At 42.0% G+C, this 13,122-nt stretch overlaps 1 protein-coding gene across 1 annotated transcript in view; it reads right to left on the bottom strand.

Annotated features, from left to right (window-relative positions):
* Positions 1-13,122, bottom strand: part of srbd1 (S1 RNA binding domain 1) — a 60,920-nt gene that overhangs the window by 34,586 nt on the left and 13,212 nt on the right. The window lies entirely within an intron of this gene.

Here is a 13,122-nt window from a genome sequence, read left to right as displayed (position 1 = left end):
AAAAAAAAAAAAAAGTGCACAGAAAATAAAACAAAAGAGGACATGGAGAGAAACGAGAGGGAGGCCACCAGCCCCTATCATGTCCAACTTAATTAAGGCTGCCGCTGGGGCAGCTGGGTAACAGCACTGTCATGGATACAGCTCTGAGCCCTCATCGCCATAGCGTCCATGGCTGTCGCCATAGTGAGGGCATCATCCTGGCAGCCAGCAGAAGGTTGTCTGCTCCCCAGCTCTCTGGCCTAAGTGGATGGATGTTTGAAGCATGGACACCCATACACACGTACTCAGACACACACAATTTGGGAGACACAAAGTCAAAGATCGCCTCTTGGTGTAAAGCGATGACTTGGTGGCCCTCTAGGGTCATCTTTAATTTTCGCTCACTTTTGCTTTCTCAATTGTATACACACACACACACACACACACACACACATAAACACAGGCCTGGCTTTAGTCCTGTCCCATCCTGGGGCAAAGTCACCAACTGGCTCCCCTATCTGTTCCCCTACTGGTTGTCTTTGAGACACACCCTGGGGCCTGACACACAATCACACACACAGACACACACACCATGACTGGCCCCCTGCTGCCCCTCAAGAAACCTAACATTGAAAGAGATGGATACACGCTTTGATACCTCATTACAGCCTTCTGGCTCGCACAGCCCTAATCTAAATTAAAAACAGCTCATCAGATCAGTCAGAAAAAAGAGGGGCAATAATATCATCAACTAATCTGATACACAAGAAAAAAAGTCAAAGTAAGGGGGGAAGGGTAACATCACTGTGGGACAAAAAATAATGTAAGATTGATGTTTGGTTTGAAGAAACTGCTGTATTTTGAAGTACTCTAGGCATATGGACAAAGACAATATTTGAACGCGAAGATTAATCAAAGGGTCCAAAACCTCAAGACTTGTCAAGTGAGTCTGAAGCTGACTTTGAAGATATTAAAACTTGGGTTGACTCAGGTGCAATTTGTTAAAACCTCAAGGTTTGGTACAAGATCTAACAATGTGTCAGGAGTCCATAAAGTCACAGTTTATTTAACTGTTAATGGTAGTTTTTTTATAAAGCTCCAGGTCGGGGTTTTGAATGAAAGTTGCTGATATTCACAAATGAAGTGCAAGTAACATATTGTGATAAGTTTTAGATTACACTGAAAAAGCTACGTACTATTTCTATACATCTGTACAATAGGACATTATGTAGCCTTTCCTCATTTATCTGGTATTACCTCTGATATCTGAGGGAAACAGAACACAGTTGCTTTTAAAAGGTCCAGTGTGTAGGATTTAGGGGGATATATTGACATTGAATACTGTATTCAATCACCTGAAACTAAGTATCATTGTGTTTTTGTTACCTTAGAATGAGCCACTTATATCTATATATGAAGCGGGTCCTCTTCATGGATGTATAATTAGATCTGGAAATCAGACCCTGGGATGGCGCAAATTCAGTGCAATGAGAATTGCTCAGTGTCAAGCGTCCAGGTTTTATTCTTGGGTATGCAGAATATGTGCAGTAGTGTTACTCACTCCTCCCAGCTCTTAGACTTCAGATTGTGATGACAGATTTTGAAATAGTTTTTTCTCAGCTCCAGCTCGAGTTGACCTTGTTTACAGTTCAAAAAGTCCTGTCAACAGTTTTACAGGCGTCTCTTTCAGAATGATGGTGGTAAAAATGTTTTTTGGGTTGCAAGGGATCTTTTACAATACTGAAAGTGGCCACTGGGGGCCTGGTCCTCTTCCACAGACTCTGCTGTGTTGTTTCTACAGTAACCCAGAACAGACAAACCAAACACTGGCTTCAGATAGGGCCATTCGCATGTTCACTTCAGCCACTGTAGTTCTTCTACACGCATGGCACATCGGAGAAGTTTTAGCTGGTTGCAATCTGCAAACCTACCGCTAGATACAACTAAATCCTTCACAACAGACCTTCAGTATTGCTATTAATCATGTATGGGGTGGGGTTCTTTAAAAAATAAAAGTCTGAGAACTCTAAGTGAGCCACACTCAAAGCAAAGTTGCAAGTGCAGTTATCTAAGCAATCAAATCAAAATAAGTATGCCATTAGGTGAAAAATGTTACTTATAAGTAACCTGCAGCACCATGAAAGCATCGAGGGGCTCAGTGGGAATTGATTTACAGCAATCTACTAGTTTCAGCTCTCAAGATGGACACTTTACAGAACTAAGGATTACATACACACACCTGTATGGTGTCGTCCTATAATGGCTCCATCTGTCACTTTCTTTGTCCACAAATCAGTCTGTGATCAAGATACTTGGAGTGGCCTCACTTGACTGCCTTGGAAGGAGCTGTGATGTCACATATTACCAGCCCAAAATATATTCATATAAAACACACACACAGACACACATAAGTTTCTCTGTCCCGGCTGCTCAAACAGCTTGGGTCCATTGTTCAGTCAGCTGCAAAGCTTGACCTCAGGGAGACAAATTGAGGGACGCACCATCTCTCTCTCTCACTCAGACACACACACACACACACACACACACACACACGTCGGGTCTGAAGACGATGACATTTTTCACAGAGAAAAGCGTTCAAATGGCAGGTGTCAGGGGCCGTCAGTCTCTAGCTAGGCGCTAGAAGGCAGGCAGGCACACGCACACACAAATAAACTCCAACTGCCAGTGTGAGGCACGTCTGAAAAGAGCAAAGCCTCACAGACACTCATGTCAATCTGGTAGCAGGAAAGGCCTGCACTTGTGTCACGCACAATGCACACACACACACAAACAGACCCTAAATCTCAAACACACATGGCATGTCACAGAGACTCATCACACATGTTTGTCACACACAGGACCATCGCAGGGAACAGTGGAACCCCAGGGGAGGATGGCACGGAGGGCGGGTGGAAGGAGAGGAAGAAGAGTAGGACAGAGGCTGACCACCAGTGAGGCGTGGTGGGAGGAGAGAGGGGGCTGTGGGTGATATGGATGAGGCTGGCAGATATTCACTGTCCACCACCTGCGAATGCCAAAGGTCCTTGGCCTGACGCCACCTCCCTTACCATGACGAGCTACACACACAAGCATCTTTTTCAAGAAACACTGCTCAGCTGTGCTACCATTGGCTGAAACAAAGTGCCGTATGCTGTACAGACTTTAAAGCCCCTCGAGGCAAAATTGTGATTTGTGCTACTGGTCTATACAATAATTGACTTGAAATTTTAGATTCAATTATCTGTCTCAAAGCTGGCTATGCTCTTAATAAACCAAATTATCTTCTATAGGTCTTGGAAGGCTGGAAGGAAGGAAGGTGGATGAGAGGAGGACGACAGGAAGTAAAGATGGAAAAAAGAAGAGCAAATATGAAAAAGAAAAAACGCCCTTAAGATTGAACATTGCCAGTTGGGTGGGTAGCAGTGAGGAAGGAGAACAACATACTAGCGATGGGCAAAGGAAAACAATTCACAGCTTCCTGGGAGCAACTACTCAAATAAGAAGCACATTCCCCCGCTCTCTACCTATTCTTCCTTCTTCCCTCTCCCACAATCCCATGTGACATTCAGTCTATAATCTAAAACAAATTCTATTTAACTTTAATTCTAACTCATTTTGCTCTCGATCTTCACATCTTATTCTCCATTTTTAGTTTCCACCCAAAAAGTAATTTGAAGCACGTTCCAATACCCATGCTACCATATGTTTCAGTATGACAGAAAGGTTTAGTGTGTCCCACTATATAGTATGCCAAATGCAGTATGTCAAAAATACCAGAATGTCCTACTGCATCCGGTATTTTGCAGTGTACAGGCCAACGTGCTTTTCTGGCTATTCTGACCAAAAGTCCTCTTGTAGTAGTAGTGGTAGATATCTCACAGACTGAGCTGTAGACAGATGACAGCTGACCGAAGCCGCAAACATAATCATAAAGACAACAAACAACAAAAGGACATAAATATGACTATAACACTGACCTCCGTGAATGGTGTTTGTTATATCTCCTAGGTAACATTAAATATTAACGTCACAATCTGCTGTGATCCAAATCGCAAGCTATTTTCATTTTACTTCACATTTCGCATGACTGACTCAACAGACATATGAGCAAGAGGGTCACGGTTCAAGGTGCAGACATTTATCCATCAATTCATCTATTTTTGGCGCTCTTTATTTTCCATACATGGCATATTTGCATGTGTCTTTCTCAAATTAAAGACACAATGCATAAAAGTCCATGTTTTTGAAGGATCCATATTTGTATTGCAATTGACCATTACAATTTTCCTTTATAAATGTTTCAACGTGTTAAACATTTCCACCATGTTTTTGCAATCCTCTATCCATTCTGTATTTAGACATTTTCACGTACCCATGGGTTCATTTTCCTCCCCTGAAATGAAGACACACCCCACAGCCACACTGAGGCCTTTCCATGCCTCTAAATCCATCTGTCCCCCTGTTCCACCTCCTATCCAACCGTCAAACCTTCGATAAGGCCTGAGTGCCTGGATCTCACCCAGTCATCACTGGTCCTGCCACTGTATGTTCATCACTCACTCAGCCCAGCCCTGGGAGCATGCCTGGGCACAGGACATGACAGGGGATACACACACACAGTCATAAATACAGTCTACACCACTGTCCTCCAGGTCCATCAGCTAGCCAGTAATAATGATCTCATCCCACCAGGAGTGAACTGGAGGGCAAGACGGTCAAGGTCTTGCCCTCTGGATCATTAGGCATGTCTGTGTGTCAATGCAGGCGCACACTGTTGGCTATTTGAGTATGTTTCCTGCTGTGACTGCTTGTGTTGCTCTTGGACAAGTCTAAGTATGAACCAGTCAAGGAGAGAACGATGACTACTACTAGAAAGAGAGACGGCCTGCTACTCTCACGAGCTACAGAGTACAACATCAGGCAAAGACACTACTGGGGGTGGGGGAAAAACTGATACAGTGTAGTATCCATATATATCTAGTATCCATATCTATATAGGTTATTGCAATACTCAGCATATTGCAAAAAATATTCAATTGTGACTTAAGTATTGTGATAATATCATATCGGGGAGCCTCTGGTGATTCACTGATTAAGGCTATGTGTGGAAAACAAGCCTAAATAAACTGGCAGTACAGCATGTTACACTGCAGCATTATGGCAAATCATGACAGATCTGGCGATTTCATGTAGTTTGTTTCAAATTAATTTCTTATTACAATTTACATTGTAATGAATCAAGTAATTAATTCAAGGCAAAAAGGGACACTGTCGTGAAGACCCTCAAGGATGTGTTTGTTTATGAAATAAAGTAACAGGGTCGGTCATCTCACTGCCTTCAGGAGTGACAGAGCAAGTGGTCAAGAAATTGGATGTCATTTGTTTGCCTGTAGCCATGTTTCCTGTGTGTGTGCGTGTTTCATGTGTTTCGTGTGTGTGTGTGTTTGTGTGTGTGTGTGTATCATCACCATTGCCCAAAGATCTCCCTAACCTTACCCCACATATTCTTGCCCTCTGATATCATTAACATCTGCTTGCTGCAGCCAAACACTGTCAACATGTCATTCTTCATGCACACAGCCCCAAACACACATATTAAAATATTCAAATGCTGTATAGTTTAATCACAAGTTGTGAAAGCAAGTAGAGTTTAAATATAGTTGAACAAGCTAAAGTAGCCACCACATGCCTCTGAAAAAAAGTTAATGCCCTTTTTTCCTCATCTTGTAAACTTAGTCCAATATTCAGCACAAGAACCAGCTTCAATCATAAAACCACAAACATCAACCATTAGTTTTACCTGAGAAAACTGTAAAAGTATGTATATATTTTGTGATCAAATGTTCATTGTATTGTAAGGCACAGCATATATGAAATATAGTGACAAATACAGCGACCAAACAACAATGACAAAGCAGTCATCAGCTTAAAATACAGTTTGTATTACTTTAAAAAGGGTTTGTCAGCCAACCAGTTTTAGGGATGTTGACTGGATTCATGAAGATAACAGTAAAGAAATAGGAGCTGAGGACATGTTGATCTCTTTGTGCTGCTCTAACAATATGTAAGATCTTCTCTAAAGTACAGGAGTTACAACTTGAGTGTCGATAGATCAGGACTCACAGCAGTATGTGTGTGTTTGTGTGTATGCCATCCCTACCAATTGGCTCCTGTGACAAAAATCCAGACACACCAGCTGACGAGGGGGACAGAGACCACTGCGTGTCACCACACACAACACAACAAACCACACACACCCACACAGACATCTGTCTGGCCGGTGTTGAACAATCTTATGAGCACTGACAAAGCCTGCATGCTCTACCAGTCAGTGCTAAAGCACAATGACAGACAAGGTCGTGCTGTACTGGCCTGTCAAGGAGCTAGAAAGTAACACACACACACACACAAAAAGGTGGGCAGTGTGCTAGACATGAGCAGGCGTTAACAACAATAACCAGGTGGACAATAATGAGAACAGACACAAAATGTACATATAAGATTAAGCCACCTACAACCTGAGATTAATTTACTCATGTTAGAAATGTTTGTTTTCTAAACTAATATGTCACAAACTGACATCCAGCAGGAGGTCTTAAAATTATCGGGACACAGCTGTATGGCAAATAACCTGATGTGTATTCGGTGGGGGCCGTCACAGGCACAGACAAACCTTGTCAGCTAAATAATACCTCATGCTGTATAATGTCCTGCAGGAGGCCGGTCATTCACAGGGGCATTGTTCAAGCTTAATCATGTAAGGTTACTTTGTTGTGCATCTAATAGGAGCACAAAGAGTCGAATCTGGTCATTTATTTATTCCTCACTTAGCAAAGACAACAGTCAAGGAGATACGGGCCACTACATCTGAACCAGTCGAAAAGCTATCACACTTTATGCTGTGGTTACAGTGATTATACTTTCACTCATACTTTCATAGACTTTCACTGAATATCTTTGTTACCGGTTATCAGATTTCTCTTTGTGCACACATACTTGACCAATAAAGCTGGTTCTAAACCTGAGCCCGTGATGTAGTGATCAATATATTAAACTCCAAGACAATCATCCACATCCTGGGCAATTTTCATGGTGGATCATTTAACGTGTTCATTAAAAGGTTCTGTATGTCCACAGTGAGTGATGGTGGTAACCTGCCAGAATATTCATGAGCTCATATGCTTGTTATTTTCAAAACCAATACTGTAAAGTGAGCTATCATTTCAGTGTCAGATAACACTTACAGTGAACCGATAGGCATTCTGACCCCTGAGATATTCTCGGCTATCTTATTGGAACCAGACAACTTTTTAACTTTAACTTTAACTTTTTCTCCCCCCTAGCATTTCCATGTGGTATTATTGTTGGCGCTGCTGTTGCAAAGACACCCAGATTGATCACATTTTCTTCTCAGAGCTTAGCAACGAGTCTCTGTTCCAAGTAGAGTTTCCAGTTACTTCGGTTTTTCCACCGCCCGCCATTTCCGCTATGGATAGGCACTGGGGAAAAACAAAAGTATTATCCTCTTCCTGTTTTATTTGTGAAACAGTTGATGCTATTTCCTTGTGCTATAAATCGAGCCTTCATTTTCCTGGGAGATCGTCCCCAGTGGCAGACAGAATTGTATAGTGAAAGAGATGATATGGAACCAATCTAAACGTAGATTGTGTCATTATTCTACAGCCATTACATTGTCCATTTTCCACTCTATCCGCTTATGAGGGGCTGGGTCGCTGGGGCAGCAGGCCAAGCAAAGCAACCCAGACGTCCCTCTCCCCAGCAACGCTTTCCAGCTCCTCTTGGGGGATCCCAAGGTGTTCCCAGGCCAGATGAGATATGTAATCCCTCCAGCTTGTTCTGGGTCTGCCCCGGGGCCTCCTACCAGTGGGGTGTGCCAGGAACATCTCTAACGGGAGGTGCCCAGGAGGCATCCTGATCAGATGCCCAAACCACCTCAACTGACCTCTTTTGATGCGAAGCAGCAGCGGCTCTACTCCGAGCTCCCTCCAGATGTGCAAACATTACACTGTGCAAACAACAATTACGTTATAATAACTTAAAGCAAAAATTGGTCTACTACTTTAAAGCTGATTTTTAATTCTGCTATCATACCAACCATGCTAATATGCTCTATATCCAACCTCCAATGTCTGGTGATGGATCCAATTATCCTATTGTCTAACATTTTGTAGAGTTAGCAATTTGTCCAAAAAAAAAAAGAAGAAAAAATCCAACAGAACAAAATATGACAGACTGGTTGACAGAGTTGTCCTGATACCAATACCACAATCAGAAATACCTCCACTACTGCCTGAAATGCTGAATCAGGTATCGAGTCTACGCACAGGTCCAATTACATGCGATTTACTACGAAACTTAAATGTACTTTCACAACTGGATGAAATGGCAGTTTCCCCAGAAGTTGATTCTTTGTTGCTGCTCTAAAACTGTAGCCTACATGACAACCTGCACTGTGCAGCCACTGGTAGCTACTGTTTTAGCAGCAAAAAAGAATTGATTCTGGTAAATAGTGTGACGTTACCTGTTTGCAACATGTCAGGAATTTGGCAGCAATCTACACTGAAAAGTCCCACCAGTAAAAAGGCAACATGTATGGTATACAAGGCTTTAGTTTTGCAGGGTAGCACAAGTGTTGCCAATTTCAACGCCAGAAAACACACTGGTATCTGATCATTACCTAGTATTGGCTGCTATTGGGACGGAGAAAATGGTATTGTGACATCTCTATTGATTGATGATGGAAAAACTTGTCAGTTGCAGCCCTACTTTAAGTACATACTTAATATTTAACAATGTCTCTGTTTCCTTTATCAAAAAAGCTAAAGATTCCAGTAATTTTTTCCCCGTCTGCAACATAAATCTTATTTATGCGAGCATGGACAGAGATCTGGATAAATGGACACACACTGGCTGGCCTTTCATACACATAAACGCCTATCCCTCCACCTAAATGACATTACTTAAACATATACACACACAAAGACACACAACAGTGTGCCCTTGTTTGGCTGTCTTTTGAAAAGGCCACAGTCCTTACAATGTATGGAAGAGGTGACTCAGTGAGTACGATGAGTCTACTCAAACAGGACTAAGGCACTGAAACTGCATACACACAAACACACACGCAGAAAAAAACATACAAGTAAGGATGTCCCGCAGGCTACCATTTCTGGCTGTCATTCCAGCTGAGCACTGAGGCAGAAGGACAGAGAGCGAGAGAGAGACAGGCGGGTGGAGAAGAAAGGGTGGAGAAGGGTGGGGGTGGTGACACAATGAAGGCTCACAGGGAGACAGGAAGCAGATGGTGCAAATGAGGCTGAGGTCTTTAATGAACTACTGAGGAGAGGAGAGGAGAGGAGAGGAGAGGAGAGGAGAGGAGAGGAGAGGAGAGGAGAGCTCTATTACCTATATAAACCAAAGACATATAATACCTCTCTCTGAAAAAAACTTTCAACACGTTGAGTTGAACACTGCCAATGTCACATTTTAATGGCTGATCCCACCTAACAAGGTAATGATGTTAAAAATCCTTATAAAATCCGAACTGTTCTCCAGTCTGGCCAAATAACACAATGAAGACAAAATATAATCACTCTCTATTTCACACACATTTTTGCATTTGAGCCAGAGTACATCTTTCCAAGTGCACAGCTGCTTTCAGGAGCCGAGGACGACAAAGACAGAGCCGAAAAAAACAAGGGAGGCCAAAGAAATGTGGATGTTAAGGTGGAGATGGAAAGATTCAGTGCCTGTAAATATTCTGAAACAGACAGGACAGTATTCAGCTCAGGAAAAGTTTTGCAGTATGTGCGGGTGGTTTCCACCAACATGAACTGAGCCAGCCTCCTACGCATGGGCTGCCTGAAAGACTTTCTACACCTGTCAATTAAACCCCCCTGGGTATAAGGTCAGCTGACAAATGCTAATACATATAGAAACACACAAAATCGCAATGTATAGCAGAAACTGGGTCAATTAATTGTACTGGGGAAATTCACAGCAAGCAATAAGACCCCTTGCTGTTTCTGATGCTACATGGCTATTCTCCGTCATTGCCATCATCCTTGTTGCCGTGGTAATGAGGTTTCCCTAATGGCAGGTCGGGGTCAGCTGTGGGTCAGTCAGCAGGGGAGTAAGACTCTCATAGTTAGCAACAACCGTTACTCCTTGAAGCCAGTCATCATCTTTCCACGCCCATTCCATCTATCAGAGGATATTTTGGTCAAATTGAAACATGACAGAACAACGTTCACCCAGATATCTTTAACAAGTCTTAAATAAAAAAAGTAAACACACATTACTAATTTTATCAGCAGAGCAAACATGTGCCAACGCTAAAACATCTTTAAGAACAGCACAGAATCATGAGCACATCCAAAGCTGGTGTTGGAGCCAAAGCGAATGTCTGGATTAACTGTCTTTTGGGATGTTTATGGTTAAACTATGATTGATTAATCACTGTTAAAAAATCTGAGCAATTAGCAATACATTAAGTGAAGTGATTTTCCATACGACAGGAAAGGCACAGAAAAAGCGGACATGTTAGAGAGTGAAATAATCAGCTGTCGCATGTTTCATCTTGTGTCTGTCCATCAGAAAAGCCAATATGTTGCAAGAGAGTGTCTAATCTTTTTAATCTTGTTGGGACATTTTCTCGGACAATAATAGGCAGAGTGGCAATAACATTTTGTTTTATCTTATTATTGATTCAAAATTATGTACTTGTGTTTTTATATTAATGATTCTATACTGCATACTACTATTAATGATTCAAGTGATTTTATAATAGATCTGAGCTGCAAATTCAAAAAAACCCATGTCACGCTTGTAAGAGAAATCTGAAATTCATATTTATTATCTGTAAACAATTAATCATTTACTGATTATTATTAATGTTGGCAACAAATGCTTGCGCAATATGGGGGTAGGTTTTTGCATTGTGTCTTGATGCAGAAGGGGTTGGCAGTTAGGTTTAGGCAACAAAACTACTTTTAAGGTTAGGAAAGATTGTGGTTGACGTGATATGACGATATGACGTTATAAAATAACGTCAAGTTTCACATGGGACATGTACATCGGTCTCCTTTGTCAAAGTCCTGCACATGTACCCATACACCTCCCCTACCACCCACGGTAAGCGATTTCACACTCTCTGATGCTCTGACCATCTAATGATGACATGAATGGGTTTACACTGAAGTTGAGTAAAAGCCTGGTGCGTCACATACAGATGCTGAAAGGTGCCAACGTTCATGGTGCACCCACACAGATGCTTTTGATGCCCTGAGATAGACCATGCTGGATTGAGGAAATTGCTTAAAATGGACAACCCCATGAATGTAGAATTATTTTTTGCCACTCACTGACAAAAGCAAACTTGTTATATTTGTATTTAAGCTACTTTGATAACTTGTTGAAATATCCAGGTATCCCTGCCACATCATGACACTGAAGATCATTTAAGGGGTAAATTAAAATCATATGAATAGGATGTGATTTGTACACACAATTTTGATGAGTTCTATGGCCTTACAATGAAGCTGAAATTTCATTTGTGCTTAGAAATTTGGGTTTAATCCCACCCAGGTGTAACATATATCCCACAGTGTGTGTAATACAGAATACTGCAAAGTAGGGCTATACCCCAGAGTCTTATATTTCAAAGACATATGTTGGGGAGAACTCCTCCTCAAAAGGTAAGACTGGGAGTATTTATTGAAAGACCAGCATTTTGACTTTGCAGGGCCATTAAAAGCACATTTAATAGATCCAGCTTTTAGGAAAGGGAATGTCTAAAGAGGACAGATGATAGAAACGATGACAGTGGCAAAGGCGGAGGGCAAGGACCGAGAAGGCGAGTGAAAATAGGAGAATGAGACAGAAGATGGAGAGAGGAGATGAACATGCATTGACAGCAGCCTGTGTGTACATTTTAATACAGACACACACAGATTATGCTTTAACATCTATGTTTCTGAGACTACATCAGCCACAGTCCAAAGAAACCAAAGTGAGGCATAAGACCAGATGACTCTGGGGCGATATCATCTGGATAACAACAACCATACTTATGGCTTACGTCAAAATAACATCTAACTGCTCTTCCAAAGTTCATGCACTTGCAAATGCCTTTATTCCACAAACCCTACTGAGACAAAGGCAGACCATTTACACATGTGTACGTGCTGCAAAAACATAGTTAATCATATCAGGTGATATGGGACATTCAGCCAGCACCACATCAAACAGAAGACCGACATTCTTACGTGTTGTGAGAAGCAAGAATGCCATTAGCTCCAGTAAAAGAATGAACAAGAGAGACATTATATAAAGATGTGAAATTTTGCTGCTCTGGAGGTGCTCAAGTCTGCTCAAAAGAAAAAAAATGTCTGTCATGAAAATAATCAAGGGGAAGTTAACTTAATAAACGCCCCACTTTGACTGTTTCTGTTCTTGCAAATAGACAGAAAATTGAACTTTAGAGAAAAACTGTGGGCTATTACACGAAAGGTACGACCACTGAAGTGTGCATGTGTGTACGAACTCAAAGATACTGACAAAACTCCAATATGCAGACACACACACATTCACGCGCAGCTCAGAATCATTCTAGGCTGTGGTCCCAATGCTAACCTCAAGTCAACAAACACACATGGAACTCAGCAGAGAGAGAAAGAGACAGAGCAAGGAGAGGCCAGTGGTTATTATGCTTGGACCGAGGTTCTGTGCTGTTATATTCTGAAGTGTGGACTGGGCCTGGTTACAGACACAACGTGGACCGCAAAACGTCTCTTTAATTGGAACGAAGTGAAACGAAGTCCAGATGGCTTTAATAGACAATATTCGCTTGGGGGACACATTCCAATTTGTCTTTCTCTCCATCTGTGTCCAGCTCTCCCGCTCCCACACATTTTCCTCCGCTGTCCTTTACTCTTTCACATCCTTTGAGTCAGCCGCCCTTTCCATTCCACAAACTTCACTTTCTCCATTTCTGTTCCACGACCATTATTTCTTCATCATCATTAGCATCTTTCAGCTATGTGTTCCATTAACCTTGAATACAGAGGTCAGAGGTGGGAATGACGTTGCAACTGAGTTGACCGGTACAGTACAAGTCGGAAA

Source organism: Epinephelus moara, chromosome 19, assembly GCF_006386435.1.
Source record: "Epinephelus moara isolate mb chromosome 19, YSFRI_EMoa_1.0, whole genome shotgun sequence".
NCBI classification, from domain to species: domain Eukaryota; kingdom Metazoa; phylum Chordata; class Actinopteri; order Perciformes; family Serranidae; genus Epinephelus; species Epinephelus moara.
This window is presented reverse-complemented; position numbering and strand designations above follow the sequence as displayed.